This window comes from Barbus barbus, assembly GCF_936440315.1.
Source record: "Barbus barbus genome assembly, chromosome: 39".
Lineage (NCBI taxonomy): Eukaryota > Metazoa > Chordata > Actinopteri > Cypriniformes > Cyprinidae > Barbus > Barbus barbus.
Window position 1 is genome coordinate 12995580 of NC_136717.1, and position 22166 is coordinate 13017745.

Sequence of the window (22166 nt, forward strand, 5' to 3'; positions counted from 1 at the left end):
ATGAGAAAAGAGGTTTCAAAATAAAATGGCGTCTGACCCCCTACCACCCTTAACTTACCAAAAACTTATTTACAAAATATTTACAAAAGATATATACAATTTAGTAGCAAACTAATCACAATCGGAAGGCAATTTCATAGTCAATCGGGCATGGGTCAAGTTAACAAGGAATATAAAAAAATTGGAACAAAACAAATAATCTAAACGATCACCGAATTACAATACCACTAACAATCTTAAACACCCACACACTATCTCTCTGGTAAGACACCCAAATAATTCAACGGAAGACAACGGCAACGCACAAAGGCAAACTATGGAGTCACACACACGATGGCACAATAATGGCCCCTCTTGAGTGTTTGGGGCAGTCCTTATATCTGGGTCAGGTGAGGAGGAGAACCAATCGTAGCCTCCAGCAAATTATCTCAGGGAACCGCCCATCTGAAACACAAACATACACATACACAGAGAGAACACAAGAGGGCATAATGGAAACAAACAAATGATTAAGGCTCATAACACCCCCATCCACAAAATAAAACACCCTGTTTACTGATTAACACGAGACAGTGAATCAGCAACCACATTATCGATACCCTTTTTATGACAGATCGCCAAGCTGTAACTCTGGCAAATTAGTGACCAGCGCATTAGACGATGATTAGCATTAGACATTCTTTGAAGAAATACAAGAGGGTTATGGTCAGTATAAACCGTAACAGGTTGTGAACTGGAACCAACATAGACCTCAAAGTGTTGAAGAGCGAGAATTAAAGCAAGAGCTTCTTTCTCTATGGTACTGTAGTTAATCTGATGTTTGTGGAATTTTTTTGAAAAGAAAGTTATTGGGTGATTCAAGCCAGCATCATCCGTTTGAAGTAGGACGGCACCCGCACCAGTACCACTAGCGTCAACTTCTAAGAGGAATGGCTTTTCAAAACAGGGGGCAGCTAGTACAGGGGCACTACAAAGCAAAGATTTCAAGGCTTCAAAGGAGGACTGACATTCCGAAGACCACTTAAATGAGACTGCTTTACGTAATAGCCCAGTGAGAGGACTGGCAACATCTGAAAAATTCTTACAAAAGCATCGGTAATAGCCAGTCATTCCAAGAAATCGACGGAGCTCTTTCCTCGTTTTAGGAACTGGGAAATCAAGGATGGCTTGTATCTTGGAATTAAGAGGACGAACTTCACCATTACCAACCTCCTTTCCCAAGTACGTGACCGTAGCACAACCAAATTCACACTTTGATAAATTCAAGGTTAGGTTGGCATTTCTCAAGCATTTAAAGACATCATCCAATGTTTTGAGATGGTCTTCCCAAGTATCAGCATAGCAGACAACATCATCCAAATAAGCCTCACAATTGGACACGTCGGACAACACTATGGACATCAGTCGCTGAAAGGTAGCTCCAGCATTTCGAAGGCCAAAAGCCATCACACGATACTGCAGAAATGCATCAGGGGTAGCAAATGCAGAAATCTCGGACGCTCGCTCCGTGAGTGGCACCTGCCAATATCCTTTTAGCAGATCTAGTTTAGTCATAAATTTAGCGTTACCTACCCGATCAACACAATCTTCCATGCGAGGAAGAGGAAAAGAGTCGGCTTTAGTTAAAGCATTAACTTTACGGTAGTCAGTACAAAACCTGGAGGTCCCATCTGGCTTAGGGACAAGTAGACATGGCGAACACCAGGGACTGGCACTAGGAACTGCTAAGTTGTGCTTTAGCAAGTACTGAGTTTCTTGCTTCATTAGCGCTCTTTTAACTGGGTTAACACGATAGGCATTCTGTTTAACTGGGACATGTGAAGCAACATCTATATCGTGTTTTATTACATGGGTAGCTGAAGGAAAGTCATTAAACAAAGTTGGGTACTTACTAATAAGATTGGAAATATCCGCCTGAGCAGATACAGGCAAATGTGACAACTTTTCTGACAAATTCAACAAAGTTTCAGAATTTGGCAAACGAGCTGACAAGAATGATGCACTATTCATTTTCAAACCATCACTTTCGGGTGAGTATTCTAACAGTGACATTGTAACTGGTACAACAGTAGCAACAGGCATACTTGCTTCAGAATCAGAACGTGACATGTATGTTTTAAGCATATTAATGTGACAGACGCGTGACTTTCTTCTGCGGTCAGGGGTATTAACTACATAGTCAGTGACTCCAAGCTTCTCCTTGATCTCGTAAGGACCCGTGAACTTAGCTTGGAGTGCTGAACCTGGCACTGGAAGTAAGATAAGAACTTTATCTCCAGCCTGAAATGATCGCGGTACAGCCTTCTGGTCATAGTAAGATTTCATTCGGTCTTGCACAGAACTGAGCGAATGTTTCGCTAACTTCCACACAGTATGCAAGCGTTCGCGAAATGCACTGACATAATCCAAAACATTAGTAGTTGAAGATGGACGACTAGACGAAAGAATTTGCTCTTGTAAAATTTTCAATGGACCACGAATAGTGTGTCCAAAAACTAACTCAGAGGGACTAAATCCAAGGGATGCTTGAGTAGTATTACGTACTGCAAACAACAAGAGCGGGACGTGTTCATCCCACTCTTTTTCGTGTTCAACGCAAAAGGTCCGGAGCATTGACTTCAGGGTTTGATGAAAACGTTCGATAGCGCCTTGCGATTGAGGGTGGTATGCACTGGATACCTGATGTTTGATGTTTAACTGTTTCATTACCTTTGCAAACACTCTGGACATAAAATTGGTGCCTTGGTCCGACTGAATGCATTTAGGCATTCCAAAAGTAGTGCAGAACTTTACAATTTCCTTGACAATTTTATGAGCTTTGAGGGAACGTAACGGTATTGCCTCAGGAAACCTAGTTGACACACACATTAACGTTAATAGATAAGAATTTCCAGACTTAGTTTTGGGCAACGGCCCTACACAGTCAATCAGAATTCGTTCAAATGGTTCACCTAATACAGGTATGGGTTTCAACGGTGCTGGATGAACCACCTGATTTGGTTTGCCCGCTATTTGGCATGCGTGGCAGGATTTACAAAATTTGGCTACATCTGACTTCATGGAAGGCCAAAAGAAATGCTTAATCAAGTGATCATAAGTTTTACGAATACCAACATGGCCAGAAAGCTCATGATCATGCGCAACACTCAGTACCTGCTCTCTGTAAGGTTTCGGGACAACAACTTGGAAAACAGTGCTCCAGTCATTCTTGGTGTGACGTGGAGACCATTTACGCATCAGTACATCATCCTCAAAGTAGTAGGCCACTGGATGCTCTGACAAATCATTCAGCTCAACAGCGGCTACAACACAGTGACTCAGAGTTTGATCAGCACGTTGTGCCTCAATTAACTTAGGTTTATCAATTGGTAAATCAACACCTGGAAGTGTACACACATCTACCTCAACTGTACCAACATCTTTCTTTGCATTAACAGAATTATCAGCACACAAAAATGAATCGGACAGATCCACAGTATCCATAAATTTGCGAGCTTGAGCTCGGGTCACAACGCATGTGCCAAATACATCAGGAAACTCTTCCTGCAACACATCACATTCGTGCACGACAGGCGTATCTATTACCTCAGGCAGACAAAAAACTTTATCACCGGCCAGATCATTCCCAAGAATGAGCGACACACCTTTAACAGGTAACTGAGCTCGGACTGCCAGTTTAACATTCCCTGAAATAAACCCAGAACGAAGAAACACTTGATGTAAAGGAACTCTAACTACTGTGAGATCAATGCCTTGCACCAGCACATTGGAACCACAGCTTGACTGTTCAGAGAATGGCAACACATTTTGTAGGATAAACGATTGGGCAGCGCCTGTATCACGTAGCATGCGAATATGCTTAATCTCAGACTCAGCTTCACTCAGTGATACTACACCGTCACAAATAAAGGGTTCAAAAGTAGACTCAACCACCGAATTCAGAGACACATTTTTCTGAGGTGACAAAACCTGTCTTTCAATCAACGCAACACTTTTCGAAGGGTTTGCTTTTCTACTACCTTTGCGTTTCAAGGTGGGACAATTTGCGATGAGGTGTCCAACCTCATGACAATAAAAGCATTCACGTTTCTCACTACTGTCTGCACTCGAAATGTTCTTAGGTATGACTGTGGCATCCTTAGAACTACGAACTCGATCAGGGAAATTGCGCTTTGTGGGTGAAAACACTACTCTGTGCGTAAGTACAAACTCATCAGAAAAAACTGCAGCCTCAAAAAGAGAAGACACTTTCTGCTCATTTAAGTAGACCACGATTTTCTCTGTTACACAATTTTTAAACTCCTCCAACATTATCAACTCTTTCAGCTGTTCAAACGTATCTACCTTGTTTGCGGCACACCACTTATCAAACAAATTTGCTTTGTCTCTCGCAAATTCAACAAACGTTTGACTAGGGGTTTTCACAAGACTGCGGAACTTTTGCCGGTACGCTTCAGGGACTAACTCATAAGCGCGCAAAACGGCATTCTTCATTGCGTCATAATCCAAGCTCTGCTCAAGCGTTAACGCTGAGCAGACTTCTTGGGCTTTACCGACGAGTTTGCACTGCAATAACAGTGGCCAAACATTCCGCGGCCAATTTAACGTGGCGGCGATTCGCTCAAACACGGTGAAATAAGTGTCAACCTCACTCTCTCGAAACAGCGGTACTAGTGCAATTTGACGGGTAATATCAAATTCAGGTTGACTTACGTGTGGGGTGCGACGAGGTGCAGGAATGGGACTTGGTGTGGAAGCATTGATGGGTGATGACACAGGCACGCTCAAACCAGGCGCATCAGCAGCTGAGGGGTGAACAGGTAATTTATTTTTGAGCTCAAGCTCCAACTCTTTGAGTTTGATTGCTCGCGTAGTTTCAAGCTCAACTGTGCGCACATGCAGCAGCTGACTTTGATATTGTTGCCTGCTCAACTCCAACTCTAACTCTTTTAGTTTGATTGCCAACCGAGCATCGCTTGGAGAAGGGAGATCGACGGGATCTATGCTGGCCATTTCCTCGAGTTTGGGATGCTCCGCCCCCTCACCCACAGAAACTGGCATCCGGTCTGCAACACCCGCTTCACTCACCTCCAGCAAAACTCCATGCTCCACCAAATGCTTATAGATCACATCCTTGATTTCACGCTTCACTGCACCACGAGGAACTGTAATTTGATATAAATCAGCAACTGAAAACAGATCATCCTTGCGACAAATATCCAATTGTTCAGCTGTAGGCTGAATTGCGAACCTTTCCAATTCAAATTTTAAGGACATACCGAATTCCCTCCCCCTTAAAGTGAAAACCACTAGCCAAACAAAGGCATACAAAGCAAATTTCATGAGTTTTTATTTCACTGACTCGCAACGAAGAAATTCCAATTGGTTTTGTAAAAATTGTTTTTAAAGACGAGCCCCCAATTTCTGTTACGACTCTCTAGGGGTCAGCCGTAACAGGAAGAAGGAATAGTCTCAATACCAGAGAGATGTTGGATAACAAGAATTTATTAACAAATAAGGGTTTAACGTCAGGGGCAGACAAGGCCAAAATAACAAACAAAAAATATCTTTTTATAAACACTCTATACTTCCTAAACCAAAAATAAAGAAAACAAAAATACAGTTTCGACTTACCTAACTCCCTTATTCAAAACAATGAGAAAAGAGGTTTCAAAATAAAATGGCGTCTGACCCCCTACCACCCTTAACTTACCAAAAACTTATTTACAAAATATTTACAAAAGATATATACAATTTAGTAGCAAACTAATCACAATCGGAAGGCAATTTCATAGTCAATCGGGCATGGGTCAAGTTAACAAGGAATATAAAAAAATTGGAACAAAACAAATAATCTAAACGATCACCGAATTACAATACCACTAACAATCTTAAACACCCACACACTATCTCTCTGGTAAGACACCCAAATAATTCAACGGAAGACAACGGCAACGCACAAAGGCAAACTATGGAGTCACACACACGATGGCACAATAATGGCCCCTCTTGAGTGTTTGGGGCAGTCCTTATATCTGGGTCAGGTGAGGAGGAGAACCAATCGTAGCCTCCAGCAAATTATCTCAGGGAACCGCCCATCTGAAACACAAACATACACATACACAGAGAGAACACAAGAGGGCATAATGGAAACAAACAAATGATTAAGGCTCATAACAGTAATAAATGACAAAATTACAGTTTTAAATAATTACAGTTTAAAAATAAATTTATTTATTTGCTTGATTTAATTGAGATTCAGTTAAACAAAACAGTAACAAATATTTTACACTACAAAAATATATGGCAAACAGTACAAATGTTAACATAACAGTAAAAATAACAACATGCATATATTATATAATCCTACCCCTAAACCTATGACTTTATGATTAAACTGTTACTGTATATAGTACATAGCAACCTATCTCTCAACTGGTGTCTCAACTGTACCCACTTTAAAATGCTATGTAATCCTTTTAACATTCATGTTAGAAAATATATATATATATATCCACATGAAAGACTCTGATGTCTCAATTAAATCTGTCTAAAGACATGTATAGTGATGAAATTTTGGATGAGAACCAGGAGGCTTGACTTTCCCATTGACTGCCAAACAATTAACAAGGCCCAGAAAAGTATGAAAGACAATAATAATAATAATAATAATAATAATTCTTTACATTTATATAGCGCTTTTCTGCTTTTCTTAGCACCCGAAGCGCTCTACATTGTCAGGGGGTATCTCCTCATCCACTACCAGTTGTAATAGTCCAAATAGTCCATCTGCCATCAGTGGTTCAACCGTAACATTATGAAGCTACCAGAATACTTTATGTAAGCAAAGAAAACAAAAATCAACAACTCCTCTGCATCCGTGTAGCACCATTTTGCAGAGTAGCCGCTGGATGCAAACTGCGTACGCTGTTTCTACCAGGGCCGTGCACAGGGGGGTGCCCTCATCAGCTGAGGTGCCCCTCTCATCACTAAACTCACCCCTGCTTATCACCCCAGCTCAAAGCATTCAGTTAAAAAGTTCAGTTTTGCTCTACAAAACATTCCACTGATTATGCGAATCCGCTCTGTGTTTTCCATCACTCACAATCTGTGTGCCCACTCTCTGGAGATGACCGTTCTTCCAGAAGGTCGATGCATTAACAGGTAGATGCATTGCAATCCACATTACAGTCAGTGGTCCAATGTCTAATCAAATTATTGTACCCAATCAGATCTAATATAAATAGCACCAATTTTGCTGTTGTTGGCACACTTTGTCGAAAATTAAAAAACCTTCACAAAAAAGGAGAAAGAGAAAGAGAGAGAAAGACCAAAGGGAGGCTGCTAAGGGCAGTTAAACATCACAAACATGAAATCAAAGCTCCAGCAAGCCAGCAGGTAAATCATCATATAATTCTTGCTATTAAGTAGGCTATATTTGCCATTATAATCACTTGTCTTATTTACTAGTAATCTAACACATTTTTTATATTTTATTAAAACCATATTAATAGGCCTATAATAGTTAAAAAACTGTAATATAAATTGTTCTAAATGAGCTTTTTTATTACAACCCGAATTCAGGAAATGTTGGGACGTTTTTTAAATTTGAATAAATTGAAAACTAAAAGAATTTAAAATCACATGAGACAATATTTTATTCACATAGATAACATAACAAATGTTTAAACTGAGACATTTTTACAATTTTATGCACAAATGGGGCTGGGCAGTATATCGCATGCGATATGCATGCACGCGCATCTCGTCAGTAAAGCCGGTTCCTTGATTAGTACTAAATCTCCATCACCTGTTTTCAAATGGAGCGGCATTTAATACACGGAGCCGTAGTTCACTGACAAGCTATGCAATATCGCTTTCATTATCTTAAAATAATCTATCTTAAAAGCCCTATGCACAAAATGAGCTCATTTCAAATGTGATGCCTGCTACAGGTCTGAAAATACTTGGGACGGGGGCATGTTTACCATCTAGCATCTCCTCTTCCTTTCAAAACAGTTTGAAGACGTCTGGGCATCAAGGTTATGGAGTTCTAATATAGGTTTCCAGCTGCTGAAGATTTTGTGGTTGTCTTTAGCCCGATTCGGACGGTAATTGTTTCTCAGGGGGACGTAAGTTATTTTCACCAACAGGGGGTAGTTGGTGAATTAATTGCCGTCCGAATCCACATCTCTAAGTTTACGAGAAGAAATCGATTCAAAATTAAGCGTTTAAACCCTTTTTTGAGCACTCCCGAACACCGTACGGTAACTGTTGTACTTCGGTGTAATTTGCATACATATTTATTTCTGAAATGCTGGAAATTAAGTATTTAAAAGAACAATACTTCATAACTGCTCCAGCACAGCGAGTGAGAGCAGAAAGAGAAGAAAAGCATGTAAACATTCGAAGTGGGTCTTTATTATGGGAGCAGCAGGTATGCAATACAATTTTAAAATGTGTATTATAAACGGATATATATCGTGTATAATTATATCCAACTATAGCGCGTATTTTCCTATTTTTAAACAGGAGATTTAAATAATGCAATAATACTAAATAGGATTATACATTATAAAATATGCTTGGAATAATAAGAATATATTTTACATGAGTTTTATCACTGAGGTGATATGTAAATTTATTTTTACAGACGTCCATATGAGAAACAATTACCGTCCGAATCGGGCTTTTGACGTATTCATTTAATGATGTACCAAATGTTCTCTGTAGGAGCCAAATGTAACTTCTTAGCCACTAGATGGCAGTGTTGGATGGGAGGAGTTGGTGTACGTCATATGATATTTAAACCCTCATGGTTGTGTGTGTGTGGGAGGGTAACAGGTGGCGGGAATATACAGGTCCGTTTCAAAAAATTAGCATATTGTGATAAAGTTAATTATTTTCTGTAATGTACTGATAAACATTAGACTTTCATATATTTTAGATTCGTTACAACACAACTGAAGTAGTTCAAGCCTTTTATTGTTTTAATATTGATGATTTTGGCATACAGCTCATGAAAACCCAAAATTCCTATCTCAAAAAATTAGCATATTTCATCCGACCAATAAAAGAATGGCCATTATGTTCATTTATGCACTCAATACTTGGTCGGGAATCCTTTTGCAGAAATGACTGCTTCAATGCGGCGTGGCATGGAGGCAATCAGCCTGTGGCACTGCTGAGGCCCAGGATGCTTCGATAGCGGCCTTAAGCTCATCCAGAGTGTTGGGTCTTGCGTCTCTCAACTTTCTCTTCACAATATCCCACAGATTCTCTATGGGGTTCAGGTCAGGAGAGTTGGCAGGCCAATTGAGCACAGTAATACCATGGTCAGTAAACCATTTACCAGTGGTTTTGGCACTGTGAGCAGGTGCCAGGTCGTGCTGAAAAATGAAATCTTCATCTCCATAAAGCTTTTCAGCAGATGGAAGCATGAAGTGCTCCAAAATCTCCTGATAGCTAGCTGCATTGACCCTGCCCTTGATAAAACACAGTGGACCAACACCAGCATCACTGACTGTGGGTACTTGACACTGGACTTCAGGCATTTTGGCACTTCCCTCTCCCCAGTCTTCCTCCAGACTCTGGCACCTTGATTTCCGAATGACATGCAAAATTTGCTTTCATCCGAAAAAAGTACTTTGGACCACTGAGCAACAGACCAGTGCTGCTTCTCTGTAGCCCAGGTCAGGCGCTTCTGCCGCTGTTTCTGGTTCAAAAGTGGCTTGACCTGGGGAATGCGGCACCTGTAGCCCATTTCCTGCACACGCCTGTACACGGTGGCTCTGGATGTTTCTACTCCAGACTCAGTCCACTGCTTCCGCAGGTCCCCCAAGGTCTGGAATCTGTCCTTCTCCACAATCTTCCTCAGGGTCCGGTCACCTCTTCTCGTTGTGCTGCGTTTTCTGCCACACTTTTTCCTTCCCACAGACTTCCCACTGAGGTGCCTTGATACAGCACTTTGGGAACAGCCTATTCGTTCAGAAATTTCTTTCTGTGTCTTACCCTCTTGCTTGAGGGTGTCAATGATGGCCTTCTGGACAGCAGTCAGGTCGGCATTCTTACCCATGATTGCGGTTTTGAGTAATGAACCAGGCTGGGAGTTTTTAAAAGCCTCAGGAATCTTTTGTAGGTGTTTAGAGTTAATTAGTTGATTCAGATGATTAGGTTAATAGCTCGTTTAGAGAACCTTTTCATGATATGCTAATTTTTTGAGATAGGAATTTTGGGTTTTCATGAGCTGTATGCCAAAATCATCAATATTAAAACAATAAAAGGCTTGAACTACTTCAGTTGTGTTGTAATGAATCTAAAATATATGAAAGTCTAATGTTTATCAGTACATTACAGAAAATAATGAACTTTATCACAATATGCTAATTTTTTGAGAAGGACCTGTATGGTTCTTACCATATCCTAAGAGCCACTGAACCATGAATACACATGTTTGTTGTACGCTGCATCTCAGTCGTTAAACGAACAAGGCAAGAAATGGATTGTTGGCATGGACAATGACTTTATCTCCAACTTATGCGTGAAGAACATCTTACCACCTGTTCCTGGATGGATAGGAAGCCACTACAAAAAGTAAGAACCTTCTCTGTCTAAGAATTACTGTTGGAATGAAGTAGAATTTCCTTGCGCATTGGAACAAGCAGAGGAATTCTGTGAATGGAAACGTTGACTGGCAACACAGATGGATTGACTATTGGAGTGTTGCAAAGTTGATCGCTGGCATGCGGTGTTGCAGAGACATGGCGTCTTGAACCAAACGGAGTGTGTGCGTTTTAAACTGGATAATGTGGATGGAGAAGTTTCCGAAGCTCGACAAAAGCCGGTGAGTGAACCTCTCTTAGCGTAATGAGACTGATACGTTGATTTACGACGAAGTTGCTGGAAATGTGCTCTTAAAGGCGCTTGTGTGCACAAGGAGTGTTGTAGGAAAGAAGATTGGAGATGAATTGCTAGTTGCAAAGGACGATGCTAATGTGTTTGAGAATACGTCCATGGTTGATTATTGCTGTGGAAAATAATGGAGTTGAAACAGAGAAAAGAGCAAGGAGAATGACTGAAAAGGGTGTCTCACTGAGCATTGAAAACTGATCTTGTTCAACAGAAAGGTGACAGCAAGATGTGCATTGTTTGTAAGGGCAGTCATTCATTGTAAAAGTGTTCTTGTCTGAAGAACATGACACACAGAGAAAAATTGAACATGTTGAAAGACAATAGATCCTGTTTTGCATGTCTAAAGACTGGACATGTAAGCAAGGATTGTAGAAATCCATTGATTTGTGATGTATGTAAGCAAAGGCATCCAACCCTGCTTCATATAGAAACTAAAGTGAAATCACCACTAGTACCAGTAAACAATGTTCTTGTTACTTTGCAAGCTTGTGGGCAGACTGGGGCCGGGAACAATGAGTGTGTCTTATCTATTGTACCAGTACAGATCAAGGCAAAGTCTGGTAGCAAGATTGTAAATACTTATGCATTTTTGGATCCTGGGAGTTCTGCCAGTTTTCGTACGGAACATCTTATGCGAAAATTGAACCTTACAGGAACAAGAAGCTCCATATTGCTCCGTACTTTAGGCCAGGAAAAGTCAGTAGACACATTCATGCTCAGAGGTCTTCAAATTTCAAACTTGGATGGACAAACCTTCATGGATCTACCGGAGTTGTATACTCAAGGATTGATGCCGGTAAGCAAAAATAACATTCTTACTCGGGAGGACTTAAGGGATTGGCCATATCCGGAGGGTATCAAAATTCCCAGCATCAATGAAGAGGTTGAGCTGTTGATTGGTATTAATACATCAAACTTAACCTGTTAGCCATCACCACCCATTTGGGGCCTCACAGGTAAAAATAACATACCTAAATTAAAATGGTAACATTTCCTTAAGTGAGCTACACAAACAAATTAGGTATCTTTGGAAAGAAGATACTCTTGGCTTTACTATCTATCATCCAGAGTTGATAATGCTCAAAAAGTTAAAAAGTCACACTGAATGTTTTTTTATTACATATACAAATACATGAAATAAGTCCTGGAGCAATCCAGAAAAGTAATGGGTTGAAAGCCACGTGTCTCATGAGTTTATATTTCAAATTTGAAGACGATACCATGAAAAATTAGATTCCTGCAATATTTTTTCTGAAAATATTTATAGTCCCCCCAGCCCCCCTGTTTGAGGAAAAATAACCACCAAATGTATTGCGTCCATACATATGATAATCATGCAGATACGGCCACATTCCTCACACAATACACACACACACACGTATAAAACATGTTGAAGGAGGAAAAAAAAAAGTTTTTTATGGAAAAGCAGATCGCTAAGTTACGCCCCGCTCAGATAACAGCTGTGTCACAGCATGCGTCATCGCTGGCTGGAGAGAGCGCCAAATTCAAAAAAACTATATTCCGCTTTTCTGAGACTTTTTTTTCGTGGATGATCTCATTCTGTTTGTAAAACTGTATGCTACAGCACCGTGTTGTTTTTTTACCACCAAGACGCTGTTTTTGAGCGCAATTTACGGACGCGAACAATAACTCCGGAAGAAATTAAATGTAAACAAAGGAATATTCATCCTTATTACAACGTTATTGTTTCGCTGGACTAAAAGTGCTCGCTGGGATGTTGTTCTGTGGACCCTTACCTCTGAAACTAAACTGGGATTTCAGCAGTGGACGCGTTTGTGACTCGTTATTACAATGATAAAGGTACGTACTGATTTTTTACTCTGCGTGTTTGGATGTGTACTGCTTACACAAATGTAGAAAATACATTCCTTATAAGCTTTCCATCGAAAAACAGCGATCTGTCGTCGATGCTTGAGGCTTAGACCTTCAGAATGATATATAGTTTGTCAAGATTAACTTTGTCCCGTTTAATTTATTCTGTTAGAAAACAATGACACTTGCAAACAAAGAGCGTTCAGTGCGACGGCGCACTCCTGACGGTTAACAGGTTAATGGAGCCATGGGAAATAAATAACAGCCAAGGCGGGGGGCCCTATGCTGTCAAGACCCTATTGGGGTGGGTCGTGAATGGGCTTCTAAGAGGTGGCAGTAGTGACAGAGGAAAGACTGGCTGTCCTATAGTTGACTGGCTGTCCTATATTGATGTCATCTTGCCAAACAATCGTAGCATTGTAGAACAGCGTGGCATGAGTCTGCAAAGGAAGTTGAAAAGAAATAAACAGTATCAGCTAGGGATGCTCCGATCGATCGGCCGGAGATCGGTATCGGCCGATAATCACATTTTATGACTCGATCGGTACTCATACATTTGGCCAATCTCATGAACCGATCGCAATTTGATGTCAACGTGTGACGACGTATATGATACGTGGGGACATATGCTGCAAGTGATCGCCAGTGTGGAAATGCTATGACGTTTCGAGAAACAATGACAAATTCATTATATGTCGTGTATGTTTTGCATGATGATATGATGAATGGGTGGTTCATTTTTAACAGCAGGCTTGTAAATCCCACTCTGTTTCATTAGTCCATCTTTTAACAGATCTTAATACAGGCTTTGCAGATTTAAGTTTCTGCCTGTAGGTCGGAATAAGATGAATCAAACAGTGATCAGAGAGTCTTAAAGCTGCTCGTGGAACCGAGTGATATGCGTCCTTTATTGTTGTGTAACAGTGATCCAATATATTACTGTCTCTGGTGGGACATGTGATGTGCTGTCTGTATTTTGGCAGTTCACGGGAGAGATTTGCTTTATAAAGTCCCCGAGAATGATTAAAACAGAGTCCGGGTGTTGTTGCTCACTCTCTGTGATCAGATCAGCGAGTTTCTCTAAAGCTGTGGTGGAATGTAGACACTCACGAGAATGAACGAGCAGAATTCCCGCGGCGAATAGAATGGCTTACAGTTAATGAAGAGCGTTTCTAGATCTAAACAGCACATCTTCTTTAACACAGTTACATCTGTACACCACCTCTCATTGATGTAAAAGCACGTCCCGCTGCTGCACGATTTCCCTGTTGAGTCCGCATCCCGATCTGTTCTCATCAGCTGGAAATTAGGCAGATGAATCGCGCTGTCTGGTATGTCGCAATTTTGCCAGGTTTCCGTGAAACACAGGGCAGCAGAGTTGGAAAAATCCTTGTTTGTCCAGGAGAGCAGGAGGAGTTCATCCGTTTTGTTGGGTAGAGAGTGGAGATTCGCCAGATGGATGCTAGGCAATGCCATTCGAAATCCGCGCTGACGAAGCTTCACGAGCGTGCCGGCTCACTTCCCCCGCCTGCGCCTCCTGTAGCGTTTGACCAGAGCTACGGCTCCGCCAACTACAATGTCCAGCAAAACGTCCGAAAAATCTAAATCCGGTAAAAGATTTTGTGGTGTGTTCTGCCGAATGTTCAGCAGGTCATCCCTGGTAAAACTGATCGTATTTGAAAAACAAAAAGCAACGCACAATAGCTGCCATCAGCGGCGCCATCTTAGTTCTTCTAATGAAGGAGTTCTGTCCGGATGTGCTTGAGTTAAACACTAGATTGTTCTTCGCATCAATCCCATCTTTTGACCACAGTCCTGTAGCTCTCTCAGTGAGGTCTTTGTTATGCGTCCTGAATCTCAAAAGTGCAGATTATGATCACACAAGATCCACTGAGAGCTTCAATCTTCTCTGGCAGACTGATGCTGAACTCTCTGCAGCAAACATCTACAACACACACATGACAAAAAGTGTTCAAATGCAAGCAAAAACAAACAATGAAGTAAATTCATGCCTTTTTTCCATTTAATTGCATTAAAGGATGATTTTAATAAGGGGTGAACATGGCAGAACAACACCAACAGTGAAATGTACCTCAAACACAATTATATTAACTATTGATGTATTTAATAATAACTGTAAACTTGTCTATTTTGAATGAGATCCCAAACTTCAGAAAACATTGTGTATCAGTCACTATTTGAATAAAAATTACTGTGTAGTTTCATGTATGCAGAGTAAACATTGTTGAACACTTAAAATAGTTAATTTACCAGTTAAATTAGCACTTACAAACCTTGTAAGAGAAAACCAAAAATAATGATTTTCTCTGCTGTCCATCTCTTCATTAACAGACACTCAGTCCTCTAGAGAAAAACACACTTGCATTTACAAGAATTGACATGCAGAAACTACAGAAATACTGATGAAAATCACATATTAAGCTCCACTAATTATGCAAATTGATTTTTATATATATATATATATATATATATATATATATATATATATATATATATATATACATACACAAATTAACATATTTATGAAATCTTTAAAACTGAACAGCACTTACATAATAATGAAACATTTAAAGAAAACTAGAATTTAAGACTTTCCAGAAAAGAGAAAACGGTGAAGCCAGAATAAATTCTGCACTGCTGCTGATTTCTGTCACGGATCGGCCAGACTCGATCACCACCCAATCACAGCGCACACCATCACCTGAATTCTGATTACACACACCTGGTCTGAATCAGAACTCTCATCAGCACTCCTTCATAAGCACACACCTCATGTCACTCAGTGTCCGGTCTCATTTGCACAAAGTGGACTCTTTATGCTATCCCAGCAAAAGATTGATATCCTTACCTTCCAACCTGGTCTCAGGTAGCTCTGTGCACTTTCTGTGCGACACCGTTTTACGTATCTTACTGGACGTTTCGCCGCAGTTTCAAAGAGAAATGTCCACTCAGTGGCACTAAAACACAGGTTAAATACATGAACTCTGGCACGTTTTTATTATGTTGATATAGGTACGTATATGGTAATGTGGTATATGCTGAGGAGGCACACATAAAGTACTGTATATAAAAACTATGGTAAGTTATCACATGGCACTGGGGTGGTGGTGGGGTTCCTATCGGAAGCTGATTTCTTATAAAAGGCACTCACAAAACTATTCACAAAAAAATTTACCACACAGGCAAAACCTCCATAAAATGTATTGCATTTATTAATATTGCGTTGTCGTGCTGCTACTACTACTACTACTACTACTACTACTACTAACATTCATATGTAAGGGTCACAACTCAATGTAATTGTGTATGACTGTTCATTAGTAGTTATTTGTCTTGAACCTTAACTTGTAGATAATTAATAGTAGTTCTTCAGGAGGTATGGCAGAATACATTAGTTATTGATTAGCTAACTGTTACTTAACACAATCATAAAATTGTATTACATACTGATTAGTTAACACATCTTCCTTAGTAGTTAACAGTAGTGAATTAAGTGTTAATGAATAATTACCTGTTAGTTCTTCAATAATTCCTTATTAGTTATGCAGTAAAGAAGAAACCGTATTCTAAAGTGTTACCGTAATGTCTAATGAGAGTAAACAGATTTGCATGTAAAACTGTTAACAGACCTCTGAGAAACTGTACTTAAATTACAGATGTTTTACTCAATTAAAAGCACCTCTGCCACAAATCTCACCAATGCAATAAAACACACACATACGTATGCTAATTTTAGTTATTTACTTCGTCTTTCAAATCTTACTAAAGTTTACTAATTTCTTAGCTCTTTTTCCCTTTCTACCTGGGAAGAAACTACAACTAAGCCAGAATAACATCTTTTGGAGTTCATCACCCTTCAAACCCAGAAGAACTTGAACTCCAACACCACCGAACCTTCAAACCACCAGAACTTTCATACTGACACACCAGGCAATGCAAGTATCGTACATTTAACTAAACAAAACAAAAAGAGTTTTAGTATAAGTTATAGACCCCGTTATAAATGGCGCTGATGATTTTAATCAGGTGGTTAACTGACTCTTTCCATAACTGCATTCTCTGGTTTCTCTAATGGCTTCATCCATCCACTTTAGCTCCCCTTTGTATGTATGCGTGAGTGCATGTGTATTCGTTTGTTTGTTTGTTTAGATTAGTTATGTGTGTTAGAGTTTAGTTAATAAAAGTTGTGTGCACAAATTACATGAGTTTCTGGTTCTGCCTTGCAAAATTAATGTTACGATTTGTGATCCTTACTACATGCTCTAATGTATTAATACTTAGGAAAGCTCTGTTTCTTAGAGCTGATATGAACTTACGTTGAATGTTCTCTGGACGGACCGATCAGTTGATGGCAATTTATTTCTGCTACAGTTATTAATGTCAGCCGATATAAATAATCCAAACCACATCAACTGATCACTGGAGTTCCTCAGGATCCCTCCTCTTCTCCACGTACACTACATCGCTGGGTCCCATCATACATGCACATGGCTTCTCCTATCACTGCTACGCCGATGACACGCAGCTCTATCTCTCTTTTCAACCAGATGACCCAACGGTAGCTGCACGGATCTCAGGCTGCCTGGCGGACATCTCGGCATGGATGAAAGAACATAACCTACAGCTCAACCTGGCAAAGACGGAACTTCTGGTCTTCCCTGCCACTCCGACTCTACGGCATGACTTCACGACTCAGTTCGGCTCATCAATGATTACCCCATCAACTTCGGTCAGAAATCTTGGTGTAATCTTTGATGACCAGCTGACCTTCAAAGAGCACATTGCAAAGACTGCTCGTTCCTGCAGGTTTGCACTACACAACATCAGAAAGATCAGGCCCTTTCTGACAGAGCATGCTGCGCAACTTCTTGTCCAGGCCCTGGTTGTTTCTAGACTGGACTACTGCAATGCTCTTCTGGCTGGTCTGCCATCAAACGCAATCAAACCTCTACAAATGATTCAGAATGCAGCGGCATGACTGATCTTCAACGAGCCCAAAAGAGCGCATGTTACACCTCTCTTCATCTCCTTGCACTGGCTACCAGTGGCAGCTCGCATCCAGTTCAAGTCACTGATGCTTGCGTACAGATCTACCACAGGCTCTGCACCCTCCTACTTCCACTCACTATTACGAACCTACATCCCCTCCAGAAGTTTGAGATCTGCTAGTGAGCGACGCCTTGTGGTACCATCACAGAGAGGCTCAAAATCACTCTCCAGAACATTCTCGTTCACCATTCCTGGCTGGTGGAATAATCTTCCCACCCCTATCCGGAACGCCGGATCCCTGGCAACCTTCAAGCAACAACTGAAAACTCATCTCTTTCGGCAGTACTTGACTTCATCCTAAACTCAAAAAAAAAAAAAAAAAAAAAAAACTTTCCCTCTATCTTTCTTTCCACCTACTAGCTTGTACTTATTTGAACAATGACTGAGACTTGGTGTTACGAGCACTTCCTCTGTCTGACTGTCTCTTCAAGATGAATCGCTTTTTGTATTCCCCAATTGTAAGTCGCTTTGGATAAAAGCGTCTGCCAAATGACTAAATGTAAATGTAAATGTAATTGTAATTAATCATAATTAATTGTAATTATTTATATACAATTCCCTTTTGAGCTAATTTGCAACAGAGTGCATGATGGCTCTTCGTCAGTAGAGAAACCCCTGCATATTCCGGACAGGGATTCTGCTGGGGGCGTGTCTCTGAGAAAAGTGGTGACAACGGATGCATCCCTGACATGATGGGGAGCTGTTTTTCAGGGCAGATCTGTAAATGGTCATTGGACACCCCAGCTTCACAAACTTCACGTAAACATGTTGGAGTTGATGGCAGTTTTTCTGGCACTGAAGCATTTTCTTCCATTCTTGGAAGGGTTTCATGTTCTAGTCAGGACAGAAAACACGACGATTGTATATCAATCGCCAAGGGGGTACGCGTTCGTTACAACTGCACATTCTAGCGCACAAGCTGATTGTCTGCAGCACCGTGCACTTCAGCTCGCTGTGAAGTATGCATGTCCTGGGAGTCCTGAATGTTGGGGCAGATCTCCTGTCAAGGGGAAACCTGTTATATGGAGAATGGGTACTCTACCCACAGGTGTTGAATCAAATTTGGCAAATGTACGGCAGGGCCCCCGTAGATCTCTTCGCCTCGCAGGCAAACTCAAAATGTCCGCTGTATTTCTCTCTCAGGGACAAAAATGCACTGTTGGGTATAGATGCGCTGGCTCACCCATGGCCGAACGACATGATGCTATACACATTTACACCACAATTTCTCCCACCCTAGACAGAGTAAGAGAAAATGGATTATCTTTCCTTCTTATAGCACCTCGTTGGCCGGGGAGACTGTGGCTAGCAAGAGATTGTCCAGCTCCTTCGGGGAGAGCCCTGGCCGCTCCCATTGCTCCGGGACCTGCTGTCACAAATGGGGGGACAGATATTTCATCCCAACCTGGAACGAATCAATCTTTGGGTCTTGCCCATGAAGGGTTAAATATAAATGCACTCTGGCTTCTCCAGGAGGTTATAGACACAATCCAGAGCGCTAGAGCTCCATCATCGCGCTCGCTGTATGATCTTAAATGGCGGATGTTTGAGAACTGGTGCACTAGTAAAGGAATAATTCATTTTCACTTTTTACCCTCCTCCGTTTTCTTCTTCAGAGGAAAGGAAGAGTGGCGATGGTGGAGGCGATTGAACTAGCTTAAACATCTATGGTTCTTCATTGCCCAGCGGGCTTAAGGGCCCATTCTACATGAGGGATTTATACCTCATGGGCGTTGTTCAAAGGGGTGTCGGTGGGAGATATTTGTGCAGCGGCAAGTTGGGTTTCCCCACATACATTTATCAGATTTTATTGTCTTGATGTCACTGCACCTTCATTGGCTCATGCAGTTCTTAAAGTGTGCCCTTTGGAGAATTGAAAGGTTCTCTTTCTTTCTTTTGGAGTCTGTTCGGCAGCTTCGGAAAGCATGCATTACGGGAGTTGACTATATCATTCCCATAGTGAGATACCAAGCGATTGTTTGAAAGAGAACGTTAGGTTTAGAGCCCTGCATTTCGGCCCGGGCCAGACGGGCCCTGACTTTTTTACGCCTCTAGGGCCGGGCTTCGGGCCAATTTCCACGTCATAGTTCAGACGCGGGCCGGGCCTCGGGCCTGTTTTAGGTTTCTCCTTATTTTTCTATTTTAGACATCTATAGATTAGTGGTGAGAGAAATTGCCGCGCTGGTGGAAACAACACGAGACCGTGCCATGACTGAGAGCAGCTCGATGGTGTTTAGTGTCCCGCAGCAGCGTGCGCAAGTGACTTCAGCGCAGCTGAGTAGTTCTGCGTTCAAGTGCACGCAATAAGCTAAAGCTTGCTGCAAAACCCCAGCAAACATAACCACGAATGTGTCTGCGGGAAATGGTAAGGAGATATTTGAATTATTTACTAATAAACTGTTTTCTGAGTTTGTGTCGCAATGATGAAGTTGCTGATCCTGACTCGCCGTCTCCTCATTAGACGCGCCTTTAGAGAGAAATGCATCTTTATTGATTGATTAAGATTATAATATTTATCATGTCTGTGAGGCATGTATTCGCTCCGCTTCGGTTCATTTTTGTGAAGCGCTCCTGTTCAAGACCGCAGAAAGCGCATCATGTTTGTTTTCTTTGTTTTATAAAAGAACAACCTTTTGTTGGTATTGTGAGTGCACACAAATACAAGTAGACCCTTTACAGGTCCGAATGATGTATTACACTTTTTTTTTTTTTTTTTTTGATAAAGGTAAAAGACGACGTAGGCTATTTTAATTTGTTTCCACTGAAAAAAATCCAAGTGTTTGCGCTGGTGCCTCCATGTCCTGCAGAGCGCGCTTTAGCTTCCACTCTCCGCACAAACTTAGATATAGGCTAGCGCACATTATTATTATAGCGCAGGTTTAACATTTAAACATTGTCATATACTTGAACTGTTTTAGTATATCTATAGATTTTATTTTAGGCAAGTAGTGATGATATGAGAAGGCTAAATTGATCAAACATAGGCTATGATCAGCTCATGCAGCTGGCTGCTTGGTCGTTACTTTAAAAAAACAAAAACTTATAGGCTATTTAACGAGCAAAAATGCTCCAAATGTTTTTCTAAATTAACTTAAACAAAACGAAATATAATAATTTTGCCATTACACACAAAACTGAACTATTTTAATAGCCGAAACGGTAGTATAAACTGTTTTAGGAGAAGGGGAAAAAAAAAAACGGGCTTGGGTCGGACTCGGGCCGGTAATTCTGATAAGCTGTCGGACATGGGCCGGGCTAGGGCCTGAGCGTCTCGGGCCAGGGCCGGGCTAGGGCCTAAATTTGAGGCCCGTGCAGGGCTCTAGTTAGGTTACTTGCGTAACCCTGGTTCTCTGAAAACAGAGCAAGGTATCTCACCAAGCTTCCCTACTTGCATAACGCGGGGGAAGAGCGTGCTTAGAATGCTGTTTCGGGGATCAAAGCTGTATATATAGGGAGGGGGTAGGCTCCTTGTCAAGAGCTGTGATTGGTCCGTCCTTCAGACAGACGTTGTGTAATTGGTGCTTCCATAGTCTATCACTCCTGGGGCGTTTCCCATAGTGAGATACCTCGCTCATAACCTAACGTTCCCATACAGTTCAACCAAAATTAGTCCAAGCACTTTCCAAGATGTTAAGTGCTAGGCGTCCCCAGACCTAGGATTGAAAACCACTTGTGTATAGTATGTCATTTGGGACATAGTTTTTGTTTTTATTTGTTCCCTTTCCCAACATATTTGGAGACACAATTGCCCTGCTCCCTCCAGAGCTCCCATTTGAAAGTCTTTGCCCTTGTGGAGTGAGTATAGTAGGATTGCTAACTTTCGACTGGAAATCACTCTGTCTCTCCACTTGTTGCCGTACGATTTACCCCTGTCTCAATAGTAACAGTTGTGTGAGACATCAGTAATTAGGTCAATACAGCAGGGTGACTTGTGTACATTACTACCCTCTTCTGGTGATTTACAGACAGAATTTACACAGACAGCAGATTGTACAGTATATAGTGATTTGGTAAGATGAGAAATTCAGTATATTATTTATTCTTGCATCTTTACAAACAGAAAGCAAAATGTTGAAAATTAAAAAAAGCTTTTTAATTATTTCACTGCTGCAGTAGTAGAGTACTCAAAACCAGAAGATGAGTAAAACAAGAGACAAAATATTTTATACAAGTAAACTGTACATCAAAGGACTACTTAAATTAAATCTAATTCTAATCTGTCTTATTTTGAATTTTTTTTATCATTCAGTATAAATCATATAGAAAATATGTACTTCCAATTATGTAATCCAATTACAAAACAAGAACATAAAAAGTAAAATGTGTATTTGTATTTTTATTAAATAAACATA